Source organism: Gambusia affinis, linkage group LG17, assembly GCF_019740435.1.
Source record: "Gambusia affinis linkage group LG17, SWU_Gaff_1.0, whole genome shotgun sequence".
Taxonomy (NCBI): Eukaryota; Metazoa; Chordata; class Actinopteri; order Cyprinodontiformes; family Poeciliidae; genus Gambusia; species Gambusia affinis.
This window is the reverse complement of record NC_057884.1, coordinates 15,439,461-15,453,830: the sequence shown is the minus strand read 5'-3', so window position 1 is coordinate 15,453,830 and position 14,370 is coordinate 15,439,461. Positions and strand designations below refer to the sequence as shown.

The following is a 14,370-nucleotide window of genomic DNA, read 5'->3' as shown; positions in this document are numbered from 1 at the left end:
AAACATCTCACTGTAAATAGTTTGCATTAGTTTGATTTTTCTTTTGTTTTCTGGCTGGGAGATTGTTCTCAGATTTGCAGTAAGGTGTGCCAACCTTTAGTTCGTTGTATCTGGTTTGTCAGGTTCACCTCTGTCAGGTGTAGGCAGACATGACATGACACATGGTGTTAAAGAGGTCGAGAGGTATTGATTATTCTATATGATTTTATTATCTGAGTTATTAAAACCTGTGCTGCACCAATCAACATGGATAGCCTAATGTTTTCAGTAGTCTAGCAGTGTTCACTGGTTCTAATAATTTATAAAGACAGAAAGCCAGTGCTACAGTTCATGAAATTCCTTTCTCTCTACAAGATGTTTTTGTATTAACTGAGTATTTGAGGGTTAATGTGGGCTTGAATTACAAAAATCGATCGGCATAACAAACCGGAGTTCTAGAAAACGATGGTGGTACTTGGTAACTATCAAGATTGAACACTTCAAACTAACCTTGTCCTGAAATCAATTAGTGAACATGTTCAAGCGTCCAAATATGGTAAAATGTTGGAGTATTTTCTTAATCTCATAGTAAATACCTTTTTAGAAAAAGATCAGGGTTAGGGTATTACAGAAAATAAATAGTTGTCATGAAGAATAACTAACTCAAACTTAAATTTGGGATGAACAAATATGAAAATTTTGGGCAATACCAATATGTTAAAAAATAACTTCAGGTACCAACATTATTCCCAACATATCGTGTGTCCCTATGTGATGGTAGTGCAGCTGAGTTGATTATCTGATTAATTCATGACCAATTAAAGTAATCACTTTTTGTGCCTCGCATAGGTTTGTTTAGAAGGGGTCAGCACTAAATTATGCAAACATTAGAAGGTGGATAACCAAATAAGCAACTTTTCCCAAGGTTAAGGACGTCTTGGAGGAATAAAGACATTCATTGTATTTTTTTTTCTTCTTAGCAACGTTCACAAAATGCTAAACGCCTAAGAAAAGTGCGAGATGTGCTAGTTCATACCATATTGCATCGTGCCCCACCCCTACCTGTTACTGAGGACTTCCAATCAACTGGCACAAAGACAGCTTTTGTACATCATAGATTTAAATTTTTAAAAAAATATTTGATTTTTAGTTGTGGGTTAATTTAAGGGACCGATTTTGTCTTTTGAGGCAGAGATTCATCTAAACAATAAAAAATTGGGATTATTGATTAAAAAAGACATGTTTACTCCAGTTCCTGTTCTGCCACAGCTCCTTAAATTCTTCTCCATTCTTCTCCAGAAAATTCTATTTCAATGATATCAGTAGTTTTGTGGTACCTTTTGTTCTGAAGTTGGACTAAAAAAGAGAAAAGTAATATGATCCAGCATGCTGTTTAAATATGCAGTCGCTAAAGCACCTTTTGGAGGTTTTACTTGTTAATCTGACTATCTGTGATCATTTGTGTCACTGTTTACTCCTCACACACCTACACTCATATACATTCCTTGCATCTTGAGTCTTCTCATTTTGATTGATTTAAATTAAGTTATAGATTTATCTAATTTAATTGGAAATTAATGAGGATTTGAACATGTGTGTTTTCAGGATCACAGGAGGTAACCCTGCCCGTTTTCACATAGTGACTTCACTCTGACTGACGGGCTGATAGACGCAACAAGTGACCCGATTAAAAAGTCATAGGAAGGTGAGTTAAATGCATGCTAGAACCCCTTCTTGTCTTTCGTTTTATGTAAGCTATATTTGACATTGCACCTCGCTTTGTAGTTGCCACAAAGATTTGCAAATGCTCTGGTGTAATTGAGTAATCATTTATGGTGCAGCCCAAATAGCTGGAAAACAAAAGAATCCCTATAGGCAGGTTGCGCCCCATCCAAGCTGAGACAACGACATAAGGTTTTCTTGCGTTCATACAAGTGGCTTCATTTATCTTGTGGGTTCAGTCAGCACTCTGGGTTTGTGTTGTAAGAGCAACGATTATCACTTTCATCTGTGGTTTGACATGTTTAACGTGTTTAACTGTGCCAGTTTTCTTTTAAATGGCATTATAAAACAAGGAAGTATTTATTTTTGTTTTTTTTTGTTGAGCAACTTGTAAACTACAGGAAAGCTCTGACATATTTTTATCTGTTTTAATATAAGAGCATGTTTCACAATTTCTTGTGAATCCTTTTGTTAGTCTATGTCCCAAGTGTATTAGTATAAGGTTGTACTTGAGATCCTAAGGTATTGATCTGTATATTCCCTAAAAATACAGATATTTAGGGAATGGAGTTTGCCATTAAATCTTAAATGCATTAAATAATTATGAAATGGAAGTAAAGGGATAGCCCAAGTTTAGTCAGACCGAGCTGAGCAGTGAAACTGCTGATCACAAGCGGTGAACAGCAGTTTTCTTGCTGTATATTCTTATTTGGATAGAAGTCTGGACTTTGACTGGGCAAAGCATAAGTGCTTTTCTCCATTGTAGTGTGCCATGTTTCTTCCAGGATTGCACTGTATTTTGCTCCACACGTCTGACCTAGGGGAGTTAAACTGCCGTCCTCCAGGGCAGTTTTGATGTGGCCAACACAACCGAATCACAAAATGTGATGCATTCACATGCATTCAAGTTGTAAGAAGTTCTGCTACTGGCCTAATTATGTAATTGAAGTTAATTGACAGAGAAGCATGTCTAAAAGTTGAAGTCCCTCTGGAACTGGAGTTTGACACCTGTAACTTTGACTACCCTCCCCGTCCCTGTTAATCAGAATACTGCCACCACTACATTCTGCATGTAGATCAAAAATTTTAATTTCAGTCTTACTTGGCCAGATTGCCTACTTCTTACTGTTTGCTGTGTCTTGTAAATTACTTTTGGGAAAACTTCTTATGGCTTTTTTTTTAACATTCTTGCCACTCCTCCTCCATAAAGGCTGAATTGCTGCCCTGTCAGCATTTTTCCACTTGAGCTGTACACATTTGCAGCTCCATGCAGCTTTTATTGCCTACAGTTGACCACACAACAGCACTGCATTTTTTAATTAGGTGACTCCTTGCACTGGATTGTATTTAATGGTATCAAATTAAGGGGTAAGAAAGGGACAGAGTAAAAATACACTCCACACTTCACATTTTCACTCAGTCGGGTGTCAAGCTATTTTGACACCCGACTGTCGAGTGATACGCTCCCTGGTGTTGGTCTATGACCCACAATTCAAATTAAATACATAAAACTCAGCAATTGTGAGAAAATGTTAGGGCTCTTAAAGCTCTATTAGCAGAATCAATTACTTTTGTCAGTCTGAATGGATGCATTTTGCTCATGTTTGTAATATACTGGCAAACACTAGTCTTTATAATCCTGTTAAACAGTCTAGCACTGTTTTGTTTCCCTGCTGAGGTTGCTCTGCAGCGTGCCGTTTTCACGCAGCGGTGAGGCAAAATACGACACTGACACCTTATCCTGTAGCGATCCAGGTCAATTACACACTTTGGCGTGGCACTGAGGTGGCCTTTCAGGAGTACATAATCAACTGTGGTTTATATTTACAGTATTTAACGTCAGATGCCGCATGCTTCTTCCTTCCTGCTTTACTGTGATCATCTGTTTTACATCTCTCAGACCAAAACAAACTCTTCCTCGCTCATATGTGGCCTTGTCAGGTTTATAGGTCTTTCAATAAATGTACTTTATTAATTTGCGCAGATTTTGATCACTGTTGGCCGGGGCTTGTGGTTCTTGCGGTTAAAAGGTTCACTCACTGCTTTGGTAAACTGCCTGCTTATGTATGTAAAGTAGTTTTTATGCAGCTCACCCCAGTGGCCTTCTCCACTATCAGTGTTTGGTGTCTGCCTGTGTGTGTGTGGTGGTTTTAGTGCATCACTGGTGAGCCTAACAATATGCGCCACTGCTCTTCTCCACAGAGCTATTCACTCAGCTGTGGCTGCTTTTTCTTCGCGTGGGAGGAGATTGTTTTGGATGTTTTGATTGTGTTAATTTGCTCAGTTACGTTTGTTTTGGTATCATTCACAGGTTCAGCAATAAATCTGGGAATAATTTATCAAGCTTAAATACTAGAGGGCTGCTGGAATTTGATCCATCATATGTCATAATTTTTCATTTGATAAAGATTAGGGTGATAGAAATAATACAAGGGTCTGGGGGATTGGGTGTATCGCTGGATCTCTATTGCGTGATTACCCCCACTTGTTTCCTGTCACTACCTAAAAACACCTAAGCGTCTGTTATAGGCCAAAAAGGAACAATACAATATTTATATTGGGCTTAACCTCTATGAATATTGTAATATAGGTTCTTGTTCTTATAAATATTCTGATGTGGATTATTATTACTTAGCACATGTACGAAACATGAAACTTAAATATAAAAAACACCTCAAATGTTGTTGCCAAACTACCATCACTTATAAATAGCACTATCTCATCCCTATCCTCTGCAATATGATAACCAATTATTCCTTTTTTTATTTGATTGTCATGTCATTGGCACCCTCTTATACGAAATATATATATATATATATATATATATATATATATATATACTTCTATTTGTCTTCCATGTGGACTTTACTTTAGCCACCTCTTCATCCCAATAAAGTTTTGTGTTGCTTTAAACTGGTTTGAAAAAGCCAAACAATATTTTCTGGTTATTTCACATACCTTACATTCTGGTCTCATTGTCGAGGTAATAGTTTCACTTTTTAAATTACAGAAACTGACTTGCAAAAATACCATTTCACGCACAAACACTCTCTGTGGAGATGAATTGCTCCTGAATACACCCATTCTCCTGTTTTTTTCATTTCTCCGTCTTTACTCACATTTCTATCATCTGTTGCCTCTACCACCATCACACATGCTTCCAGGTTTTTCTGCTTCTTGTATCTTGCTTGACGCTCTTTCACCTCGTGTTTGTTTATCTTCCCGTCTTCATCTTCCTTCTTTTCTTCCCGTGTCATTCCGTTACTCTTTCTTGCCCCTTCAGCCGCAGTGTCCTTGAGGAAGCAGTGACTTTGCTGGTGAGCGCAGCCGAGCACATCACTCTCTCTTTTTTCTTAAGCGCCTTGCTCGGTGACACTCACTCAACATGCTGAATATACCCATACTTATGCGTGTCTCTCGTTAAAGCCATGGCAGTTCTGTCAAGCAGAACCAGCCCTTACAAGTATTTTCCTTTGTTCTCCATGAATAATTCATCGTGTGACATTTGCATGCAATAAAGCAAATATTGACAAAGCTGCCGCAGAGAAAAACTGAGATCGGTGTCTCCAACATTTAGCACAGTTTCAGCCCACACACCGTTTAGACAAGCAGATACATGAAAGGAAGGTAAAGTGACTTAAAGTGAATCTTCACAGGTTTTTGGCATCAGGTCTCCTCTACGTAAGATAAAACCTGATCAATTAATAAATATGAGTTTATTCACCCAAATAATTAAGACACATATTGGGTTTACCACACAAGTTCAATTACTCTTGCCCAAGGCCTGTCATTGAATTTGTACAAATTGCCTTTGGGTGATTGACTGTAGTTGGGCCACCACCATGGAAATGTGATCCTGGTGTGTCCCGCTCTTCATTAGCGGTGCCCTCCACTAATCTTGGATCTAGAAAGCCCATTGTGACAGTTTTCCGTGGCTTTTGAAATATAGATGGAGTCTGATTGTCTGGTTGTAAGATGAGCCATGATAGTCTCTTGACGCTGTTTGTTCCCTGTTGGCCTCTGTTTCCATTAGAGTGTGTGTTTGGTTTATCCTACCACCTTATGTGTTTTGAGCTGGGAATCGGGTATCTTCTATGTAGTGCTATATATGGCAGATGCACTTTTGTAGTCGATCCTAAATGCCGCTTTTTTTTTGTACACTGACCCCTCTCTTAGTCAGAGTTTTTAATTAGCTGTGTTAACCATATAAGGTATTTTACACATATTAACACACTTTAACATTTTATTGCACTATCTCATTGTCTCCATCTCGTCTCTTTATCTCTGTTTTTACCCCACTCTCTTTTTCTCTCTTGCTTCTTTATGTTTGTCCCACATTCAGTTGAAAAAGGATCCGGTAACCATGGTGACCATTCCCAAAGGAAAAAGTTGAGGACAAATTTTTTTTAACACTCTCTTTCCATCCATTCTGTCAGGCATTGTTACAATCTGGTGCTTCCCTCCATGCTCAAATTAGAAACCAGAAAATATGAAGTTTTTAACTCGCATGTTGTTCTTTGTTGTTTGTGTTTATATTGCTGATGTTTGCATATGTGTAAGAGGTGCTGTCTAGGAATGGGCCACTTTAAAGTTGACATGGTATGATAACGTTTAGTAAAGGCACTGTGGTGTCACCGTTTTTAACTCTGACATAGTATAATTGCTTTCATAGAGCTATTATTTTACTGCTGCAAAACATAAAATGTAACCTATACCATTTATTTGTTGCTATTTTGATTTTAATGGCTTGCATAAATATAGAATGAAACACTGAACTGGTGATGCTGCTGTCAGCTGCTTAACAGACGTGTCACTTGTAGCTCAACTGAAGTTTTAAAGCAGTGTTACCTTTCATGAGAGGGATTTGTGGTGCTCCTTTAGTTTGCTTAGCATGACCCTCCAAATGAATGAAACAATCAGTCTTTAAAACATTGATATGCATTTTACTCTTCCAACATTTTAAATGAGACTTACGTTTTCAAGCTCATCAAAATATCTCTTTTTGGTTCAAATGGCAAATGTTGTTCAGATTTAAGGCTTTTTGTGTTAAATTTGTAAAAATGTATGAACAAAACTTTCCAGGAAAGTAGAGTATTTGCTATTTGAAGACGCTGTATGCACCAGTCCAAGCTGTAGTAATAATGTAAATAGTAGTAATGTAGTCCTGGAACATGATTTTCTTAAAGTTGGCTACATTGAAATGTTCTTGAAAAACAAAACAGAAATTTAATTTCCAGCTGCTTCTTTAGAGTTTCTTATGTGTTTATAATATCTCTTACTAGAATAATTGTTCACCGCATAGCAGCTCATGCTTTTGTTCATTTCCCAGAGCATACATTTCTGAAAGAAAACCCTGGATTAAATATTTGTATGTTGGCAAAATGCAAGCTGTAAAAGAAATCCAAAGTATTTATGCTGAACTTCATGATTATTTCAAACTGTTACATCTCTGTAACTGATGTACCTATGACTACCCAGTCATACAACATTTCCAATCGATTTGAATAGAAGGTTTTCAGAGTGATTGTACTGTTACAGTGATAAATGATGAAGTCCAGGTGATGTGTTCTAGGTGGTCATTGATTTTTTCCCCAGAGGTCTGATAACTATTTTCCTCCAAGAGAGGCCTGTTTATTTCTAAGCAATTCAATATTATTTAACTGCTCCTGCAATAAAGCATATTGTTGCCGGTCCTGTTTTGCTTACATTTTTAAATGCATAATAAAACAAATGCTTATTAAACTTCTAGTTTATTCTTGTTGATAACCTCTACTTTCCAAAGGAAAAAAACAACTTTAAAAGCTTGGAACTGTGAGGAATTAACCATTAGATTTATTTAAGAGACCTTTTGGCAAAATTTGCGCTTTAATGGATTGAGGAAAATTAAACTTGTATGTGTATGTAACTTTGATAATTTATCATTTAGCAATTTTAATTGGTGTTCATTTTCCTGTGGCTCATAAAATTTGTTTTAATATTTATTGCAAATTTGTTGCAAGCCCATCAACCCCCAGCCACCCTTTTCTTTTCCTGTTTCCTTATCTTCCTTCATTTGTTTTGAATCTTGCAGTTTGTTTCTTCCTTAAACTGCTTCAGCTTCTGCTGTGGAGTATTTTGTCCTCTCGTCAAATTTATTCTGTTTCCTCTGTGTATTTTACACATGTTCCTATTATTTTTGCCCTTATCCTTCAGCATTCTTAACAAATACATAACCATATCGGTTGGATTTACAGTTTTCACTCTTTTACATACTGAAAGTAAATTTTCTTTCCGTCTCAGGTTTTCCGTTCATGCTGACAATATTCCCATCTTGTTTTTAAACTCCCTTACACCTCCTCTATCCACATTAAATTCCATCGTTTTCTCTCCTCCCCCTTTTTCCTTCCTTTTTCTCTCATGTCCTTCGTCTTCTCCACTAAGCCAGGAAGAGACAGGAAGGAAGTATGTAATGACACCGCCATAATCGAGCACATTGCTCAAACTGACCTGAAATGAATCGAGGCTCAGATCAGCTAATGTTCAAACCACGCCAGGTTAAATCGCAGGAACATGATGTGGAGCAGTTTACGATTCAAGAACACGATCATCCTGAGTTTTCTGTGTAAACACTTTTATTTTATCATTTAATAGAGGAAAGAGCAGATGGTTCTTTATGCTTTTACTTGTAGAGATATATTTCCGATGTTTGTAACGCAGGGTTTTAACGTAAACAGGTCCAAAAAGACTTGTTTTGTCTTCACAATATGCATATTTTGATTGATAAAATTGATAACTGTCTGGATTTATTTTCTCATCTTAGAGATCCAGAACCTCTCCAGAGATTATTTATTTTCTATTGGGTTTTGGCCAGTAAAAAGAAAGTCATGACTCATCAGCAGTTTCACAGAAATTTCAATAAAGCCATATCTGAAACAGGCATTTTAAAACCTAGTTCAAACTTTATTAAAAAAAAATGTCTCTGATTTTCAGTTTGCTGAGGTATTTCCCGTTAAAATGCAGCTCAGCTTTTGCAGCAAACCAAATTCCACATTTTATCCACACAACTCAGAGATGTGATAGTAAGCAAAACTCCACTCAGTTGACTACAGGTAATCCACAAGATGTTTGATATTCATCAGTGCTTTTAACTCCAATTCTTTCTTCAGAGGGGTTTATTGGTAAGTAGAAGTGCAGAAATAACCCTAAGCAAAATGTTTAGGTCACTTCAGAGGTGTCCCGATAATTCGGCAACAAAAAATAATATATTAAATTGAAGTGGTTCAATATGAGAACTAGGGACAGGTGGGAACAGCTTGACATGATTTTCAAGTGTAAATATAAAACCGACCAGAAGCTGCAAAACAACCACAGCATCCCTTGCAGATTCCAGGAATGATCGCCAAGAAGACAGACTGATGATAGGTCTGCTCCAACCAGTTGGCCACACCATACGTGCACATGAGGCATAATCCATGATATTTTAGTAATAATAGCAAAAAGAGTCAGGCAATGAGAAAAATAGAAAATATTAAAATGCAGGACCTGATTCTGTGCAAGTTGAAAGCTACTAAAAGTTACTAATCCAACATATTGTTTACTGAAGAAAAGAAATTGCCCAGAAACTCTGGTCTTTCTCTCGGCCACTGTTGTTTACAGTTATTCCAGCAGTCTACATGCAGTCTTTATGACTCATCTATAATCACATATTTGTTATTTTAAATTGACTTCCTTTAAACTTATATTGAAGTCCTGTTTTTAAAAAAAAATTCTGTAATGTTGTCTTTTTATAAGAACTGTACAGAAAGTCTACTTTTGGTAATATTCTTTAAGTATTTTACACATGTAAATAAGCATCAGTACAGAATATGGCCTGTGCAAAAATATTGGAACATCTTGAATTCATAACATTGTCTAAAACAGCTGGCCGGCCATCAGTCAGTTTACTCAACTGTCTATTTATCCATCCTACATATAGTATGTGGTTTTTGCAGGGTCATTATTTATTTAAAACCTGATTATTGTAGTAATATTTGCCATTTGCTTTTTTTGTAATTTGCTAAAAGGAAAGAACAGGTTGGATATTTGAGTCTGAAAAGGGAGATTTTGACTTGAAAGATGCATACAGACATTGTTTTTGTCCACACATAGTTGATAGTGGATATATAGTTTTTGAACTATATATTTTTAAAATCTTGTCAATCTTTAAATTCCACCACCTGCCATGTCACTGGTTTTCTGAATTAAATAAGGGAGGCTGGGGCAGGTTCATACACACCACCAAGTCTTTAAACAGCTTTATGCATGTGTGCTCACTCACCTGTCTTTGTGTATTGGAGCCCATTAGGGAATTAGACCACATCTGGACAACCCTAGCTCTCATAACTAGGGTTATGAGAGCTAGGGTTGTCCAACAAATAACATACAGCTAACATGTCATTATTGAGATCAACCTTTGACCTAAATTTGGCTTGAATAATCCTGTTTCATCTTTTTCTGATATATTTTGATTACTGATCTTGCATAATCTTTGGAGCTCATATCCAGCTTAGCTTGTTGACTTGCCAGTCATTTTCAAATTAATAGACATAACTTTTTCCAGTACCATTTACTGATTACAAATTTAACTGTACAAGCAGAAATGCAGAACAGCCCGAGTATACAAGCGCACCAGCAACAAATGGGTTGGAGTGTGACAGCTTTTTAGTGTTTGCAAACAGGAGTTGAGCAGGGCAGAGCCTTTCAAGGAGGATTAGGCTGCTAAGTGTCATCGGAGGAGACAAGTAGGCCAAAGACCACTAAGATGTCACTTACACTGCAGCAGCCACTGTTGGCGTGTCTCTGCATGAATGCAGCACGGTCTTTACAACTGGTGGAAAGTGGAAGTGTGAGGGAATATATATTTGCTGAAGAACAAAGGAGACTGTCTTTACAGTGAACAAACACACACACAATGTATGCAATATACGTTGTAGAGCTACTGCACAGCCCTGACAGGACCATCTGTTCCTGCTGAAATCAGCACAGCAGGATCCTACCAGCGCACACACAGTTGTAGCATGCTTCAGCTTTGGCATAGTGATAGTCTATTTATTCCCCACACTGACGCAGGACAGTACTCACACTGCTGAAATGAGTAATATGATGTGGATGGAGGACTAAATACTGCCAGATAGATAGATAAATAGATAGATAGATAGATAGATAGATAGATAGATAGATAGATAGATAGATAGATAGATAGATAGATAGATAGATAGATAGATAGATAGATAGATAGATAGATAGATAGATAGATAGATAGATAGATAGATAGATAGATAGATAGATAGATAGATAGATAGATAGATAGATAGATAGATAGATAGATAGATAGATAGATAGATAGATAGATAAGATAGATAGATAGATAGATAGATAGATAGATAGATAGATAGATAGATAGATAGATAGATAGATAGATAGATAGATAGATAGATAGATAGATAGATAGATAGATAGAAAGTGCTCCGTCCATTTAAATAATTGATCATGGGGTGTTACACTGCCCTGTAAGTGTTATCTATTTTCCCTCCCAGAAGCAACTTCAGCGTTTTCTCTGCCTTCTCATCAATACTCTGTTCTCTGACCTCTCCTGGCCTGCGCCTAGATCTGGTCAATATACAATATACAGTTTCAGTAAAATCAAGCTTAAAAAACAAAGAAACATACAGCTCCAGTCAAATGCTTACATGCATTACATTCCCACTAATATTTGGGTTGATGCTCATGAATGAGCAGTTTGAGACTGTTAAATGTTTATCGCATCAAGTCGTTAACTTTGTAGCAATCTTTCATGTGTATGCATGTGGTAACAGTGGAAAGCAAAACATGTTTCATAACAGGAAGAAACCTGTAGCAGAATCTAGCTCTCTGTGAGCAACCAGAAGCACCTGTTGAGGAATACTTTCTATGTTGATTAAATAAAAAAAAATAGAGTTAAAGGCATTAGTATCTCAGAATCTTAGAGGATTAATGGACGAGAAACACAGCTAGACTGATTAGTCTGAGCCAGCAGTAAAATGTATTTGGAAAAAAATGTTTTTTGTCCTTGTCCTACTAAACCAGTTTGACCATTTGACTCCTGATAAAACACTCAGTTTTGTCCAAGTTTCATCCATCAAACTAAAATGAGCAAAACAATAAAGTAAATACAATAGATTTAGTCACTTGTGGTCTAATATAAATATTTTTTGTTTGTGTATTGCATTAAAACCTTGCCACATTTTTCAACATATAATACCAAGAAATAAGCAAATTTGGTTATTTTTATACTATTTGGAAGGAAAGTGCCACCCTCACACTAACATATCACTCCGCTCCAATCAAATGTGTAAGCAGATCATTAAAATCAATTCTGTAAGAGCATAAATGTTGTTCACACCATCAAGCAATTTTTACTAAACCTGTTTGAATCAAACTCAGCAAAGCTTTCTACGTCAGCAGTGCTTTGAAATTGTTGTGTTGGATTTTATTGCTCTAATTCCTGGTGGTGATTGAATACTGCAGTTGGCAGTTGGCCTACTCAGTAATTACGTTTAATATTTGGTTGTAGGGAGATGGTAATTGTGAAAGATGCTACAAATTGATGTAAATTTCATTTAATGGATGCATACTTTCTCTGTTTTCCAGAGAAATTAAGCTTAGAAATGACAGGAAATGTCTTTGCTGTGAGCGTAGGACATACCAGTGATATGTCCTTTGTCCTGATATCATTCCAGGCCACACAGAGCCTGCTGCATAGTCCTGCATTAATGAGACATAATGCAGATAATATCCACAGCGTGTTGCTCCCTAAATGTAATGTCTGTTATGCACAGTACATGTGACAAAAGTGCGAACACAAACACCTGTGAGGTTTTTGCTGTTCTTGTGTGTAAATTCAATTTATAAAGGTCAAATCTGTGTAAAGGTTTAGCTACATTTCTATGATGTTGTTTCACACCAAGTTTTTTTCGTCTGGTCTTTTCTTATCAGCAAAGGAAGGAAGTATAATGATATCCTTTATTTAGAGATAATGGACGTTTTTATCAGACAAGAAATTGTGTTTGCTCTAGAAAGGAAAAAAGTCATTATAAGAAGGGAATCTCTCTTTAGCCTAAGGCTTAAGTTAGTTGTTGTGGTTCTACTTATCAGTTTGGTTGAACAAGACAAATCGCTGTGCATTCAGAAGTAAAACTTTGAATTTTTAGTTTAACTTAGTCAAAACGTGACATTATGTTTGCTTTTTCACTCCTGGCTCATCTCTGGAAAAATTACCTGCCATCGTTTACCGTTATGATTATGAGTATTGGCAGGTTTTTCCTGGCATAGAATTGTGAATAAATTCTAGAAGTAAAGCACTTAAAAAGCAATTTATTTTTGATTTGATCGATGGATGGGAAACAGGATTAAACGCTAACATAGAAGAAAAATAAATTGAAGAGTTTGTGCAGAATCTTCTCTGTTATCGTTTAAATTTGCAGATTGATTTTAAACAATCGAGAACAGCAGAGGAAACTCCCATGGTTGTCTGTGTTTTAAAATGCAGGAGGTTTCCTCCAGCTGTGCTTAATGAGTCTTGATCATGTTGGGTTTTGCCTCCCCTGCTCTCCCCATGTATCTTGCTGTAAGAGGCTGTCTGTGTTTTGACCACTTTTCTCTTCATTTGTCTCGGCCTCTCTCCGCCAATGGATTGAGCAAACAGACATCTGTCGGCTAGCACCTGCTATAGCAGGCCACGCTTCATCACAACAGAGGCAGTGAGAGGGATCTGTATCTGAGATGTGATTCCGCATCCATTCTGCTGATCTAGCTCACTAACTAGAATGAAGAGATTTGTGTGTTCTGGTGTCTATGTGGTATTTTTAATTACCGCAGACCTTTGCAGATGTTTTCACAAAACAAATAGCTGATAAATTATTGTTCATCACTGAATTATTGCTTTCATGCGCACATGAATTAATATACTGCCCAGGGTACTTAAGCCACCCTGGGCATTTACAGGAGCTGACACGTTTATTCACTTAAAAAGTGGAGATACTCAACAAATTTCAAATAATTTTTTTATTTGAGATTTGTTGAGTATCTCCAATCTCTCAGTTGGAGATACTCAACAATTCATCAAACCATGTGTTGTTTATACCAACTTGTCCATGCAGGGTTGCAGGGGACTGGTGCCAATCTTCAGGGGTCAAAATACAACCTGGACAGTTTCCCAGCTTATCAACTAAATGAAACAAAATCTTTGGGAAATGCATTTTGCTTTTTTGCTTTGTATGGTATATTGGAGAATTGAACAACTAAATTTTCATCAATTAGAAACTTTATTTAGTCAGATTTCTGTTGCAGAAGGTAAATTAAACCCTAAAGAGTCATTTTACATTTGCAGCTTTAACTTTATTCCATTTAAAATAAACAACATGCATTTTCCACCTCTCGTAGAAATCCTACGACTTGCTATTATGCAAGAAATTGTTAGGTCAGCCATTTTTCCAAGCCTTAAGTAACCATTCTGTCATTAAACAGTGATTATTCATACTGGGCTCAGACACTATGTCACAATGTGTGTATATGTGAGGGAGAGCAGCAGGTTTCTAACAGCTCTGCAGTTAAACTAGGTCTTACCATAATGCCAAAATAAAGAAAAAAATGTTTGAGTTTAGGCATTTTAAA

At 36.8% G+C, this 14,370-nt stretch overlaps 1 protein-coding gene across 6 annotated transcripts in view; it reads left to right on the top strand.

Moving 5' to 3' along the window:
• Positions 1-14,370, top strand: part of LOC122847211 (spermatid perinuclear RNA binding protein) — an 83,985-nt gene that overhangs the window by 23,455 nt on the left and 46,160 nt on the right. For 5 of the 6 annotated variants that reach the window (XM_044144678.1, XM_044144680.1, XM_044144676.1 and 2 more), the window contains exon 2: positions 1,585-1,684. The exons of the other annotated variant lie outside the window; for it this stretch is intronic. The gene's annotated coding sequence lies outside the window, so the exon portion shown is untranslated. The remainder of the gene's footprint in view (positions 1-1,584; positions 1,685-14,370) is intronic. 6 annotated transcript variants of the gene reach the window in all.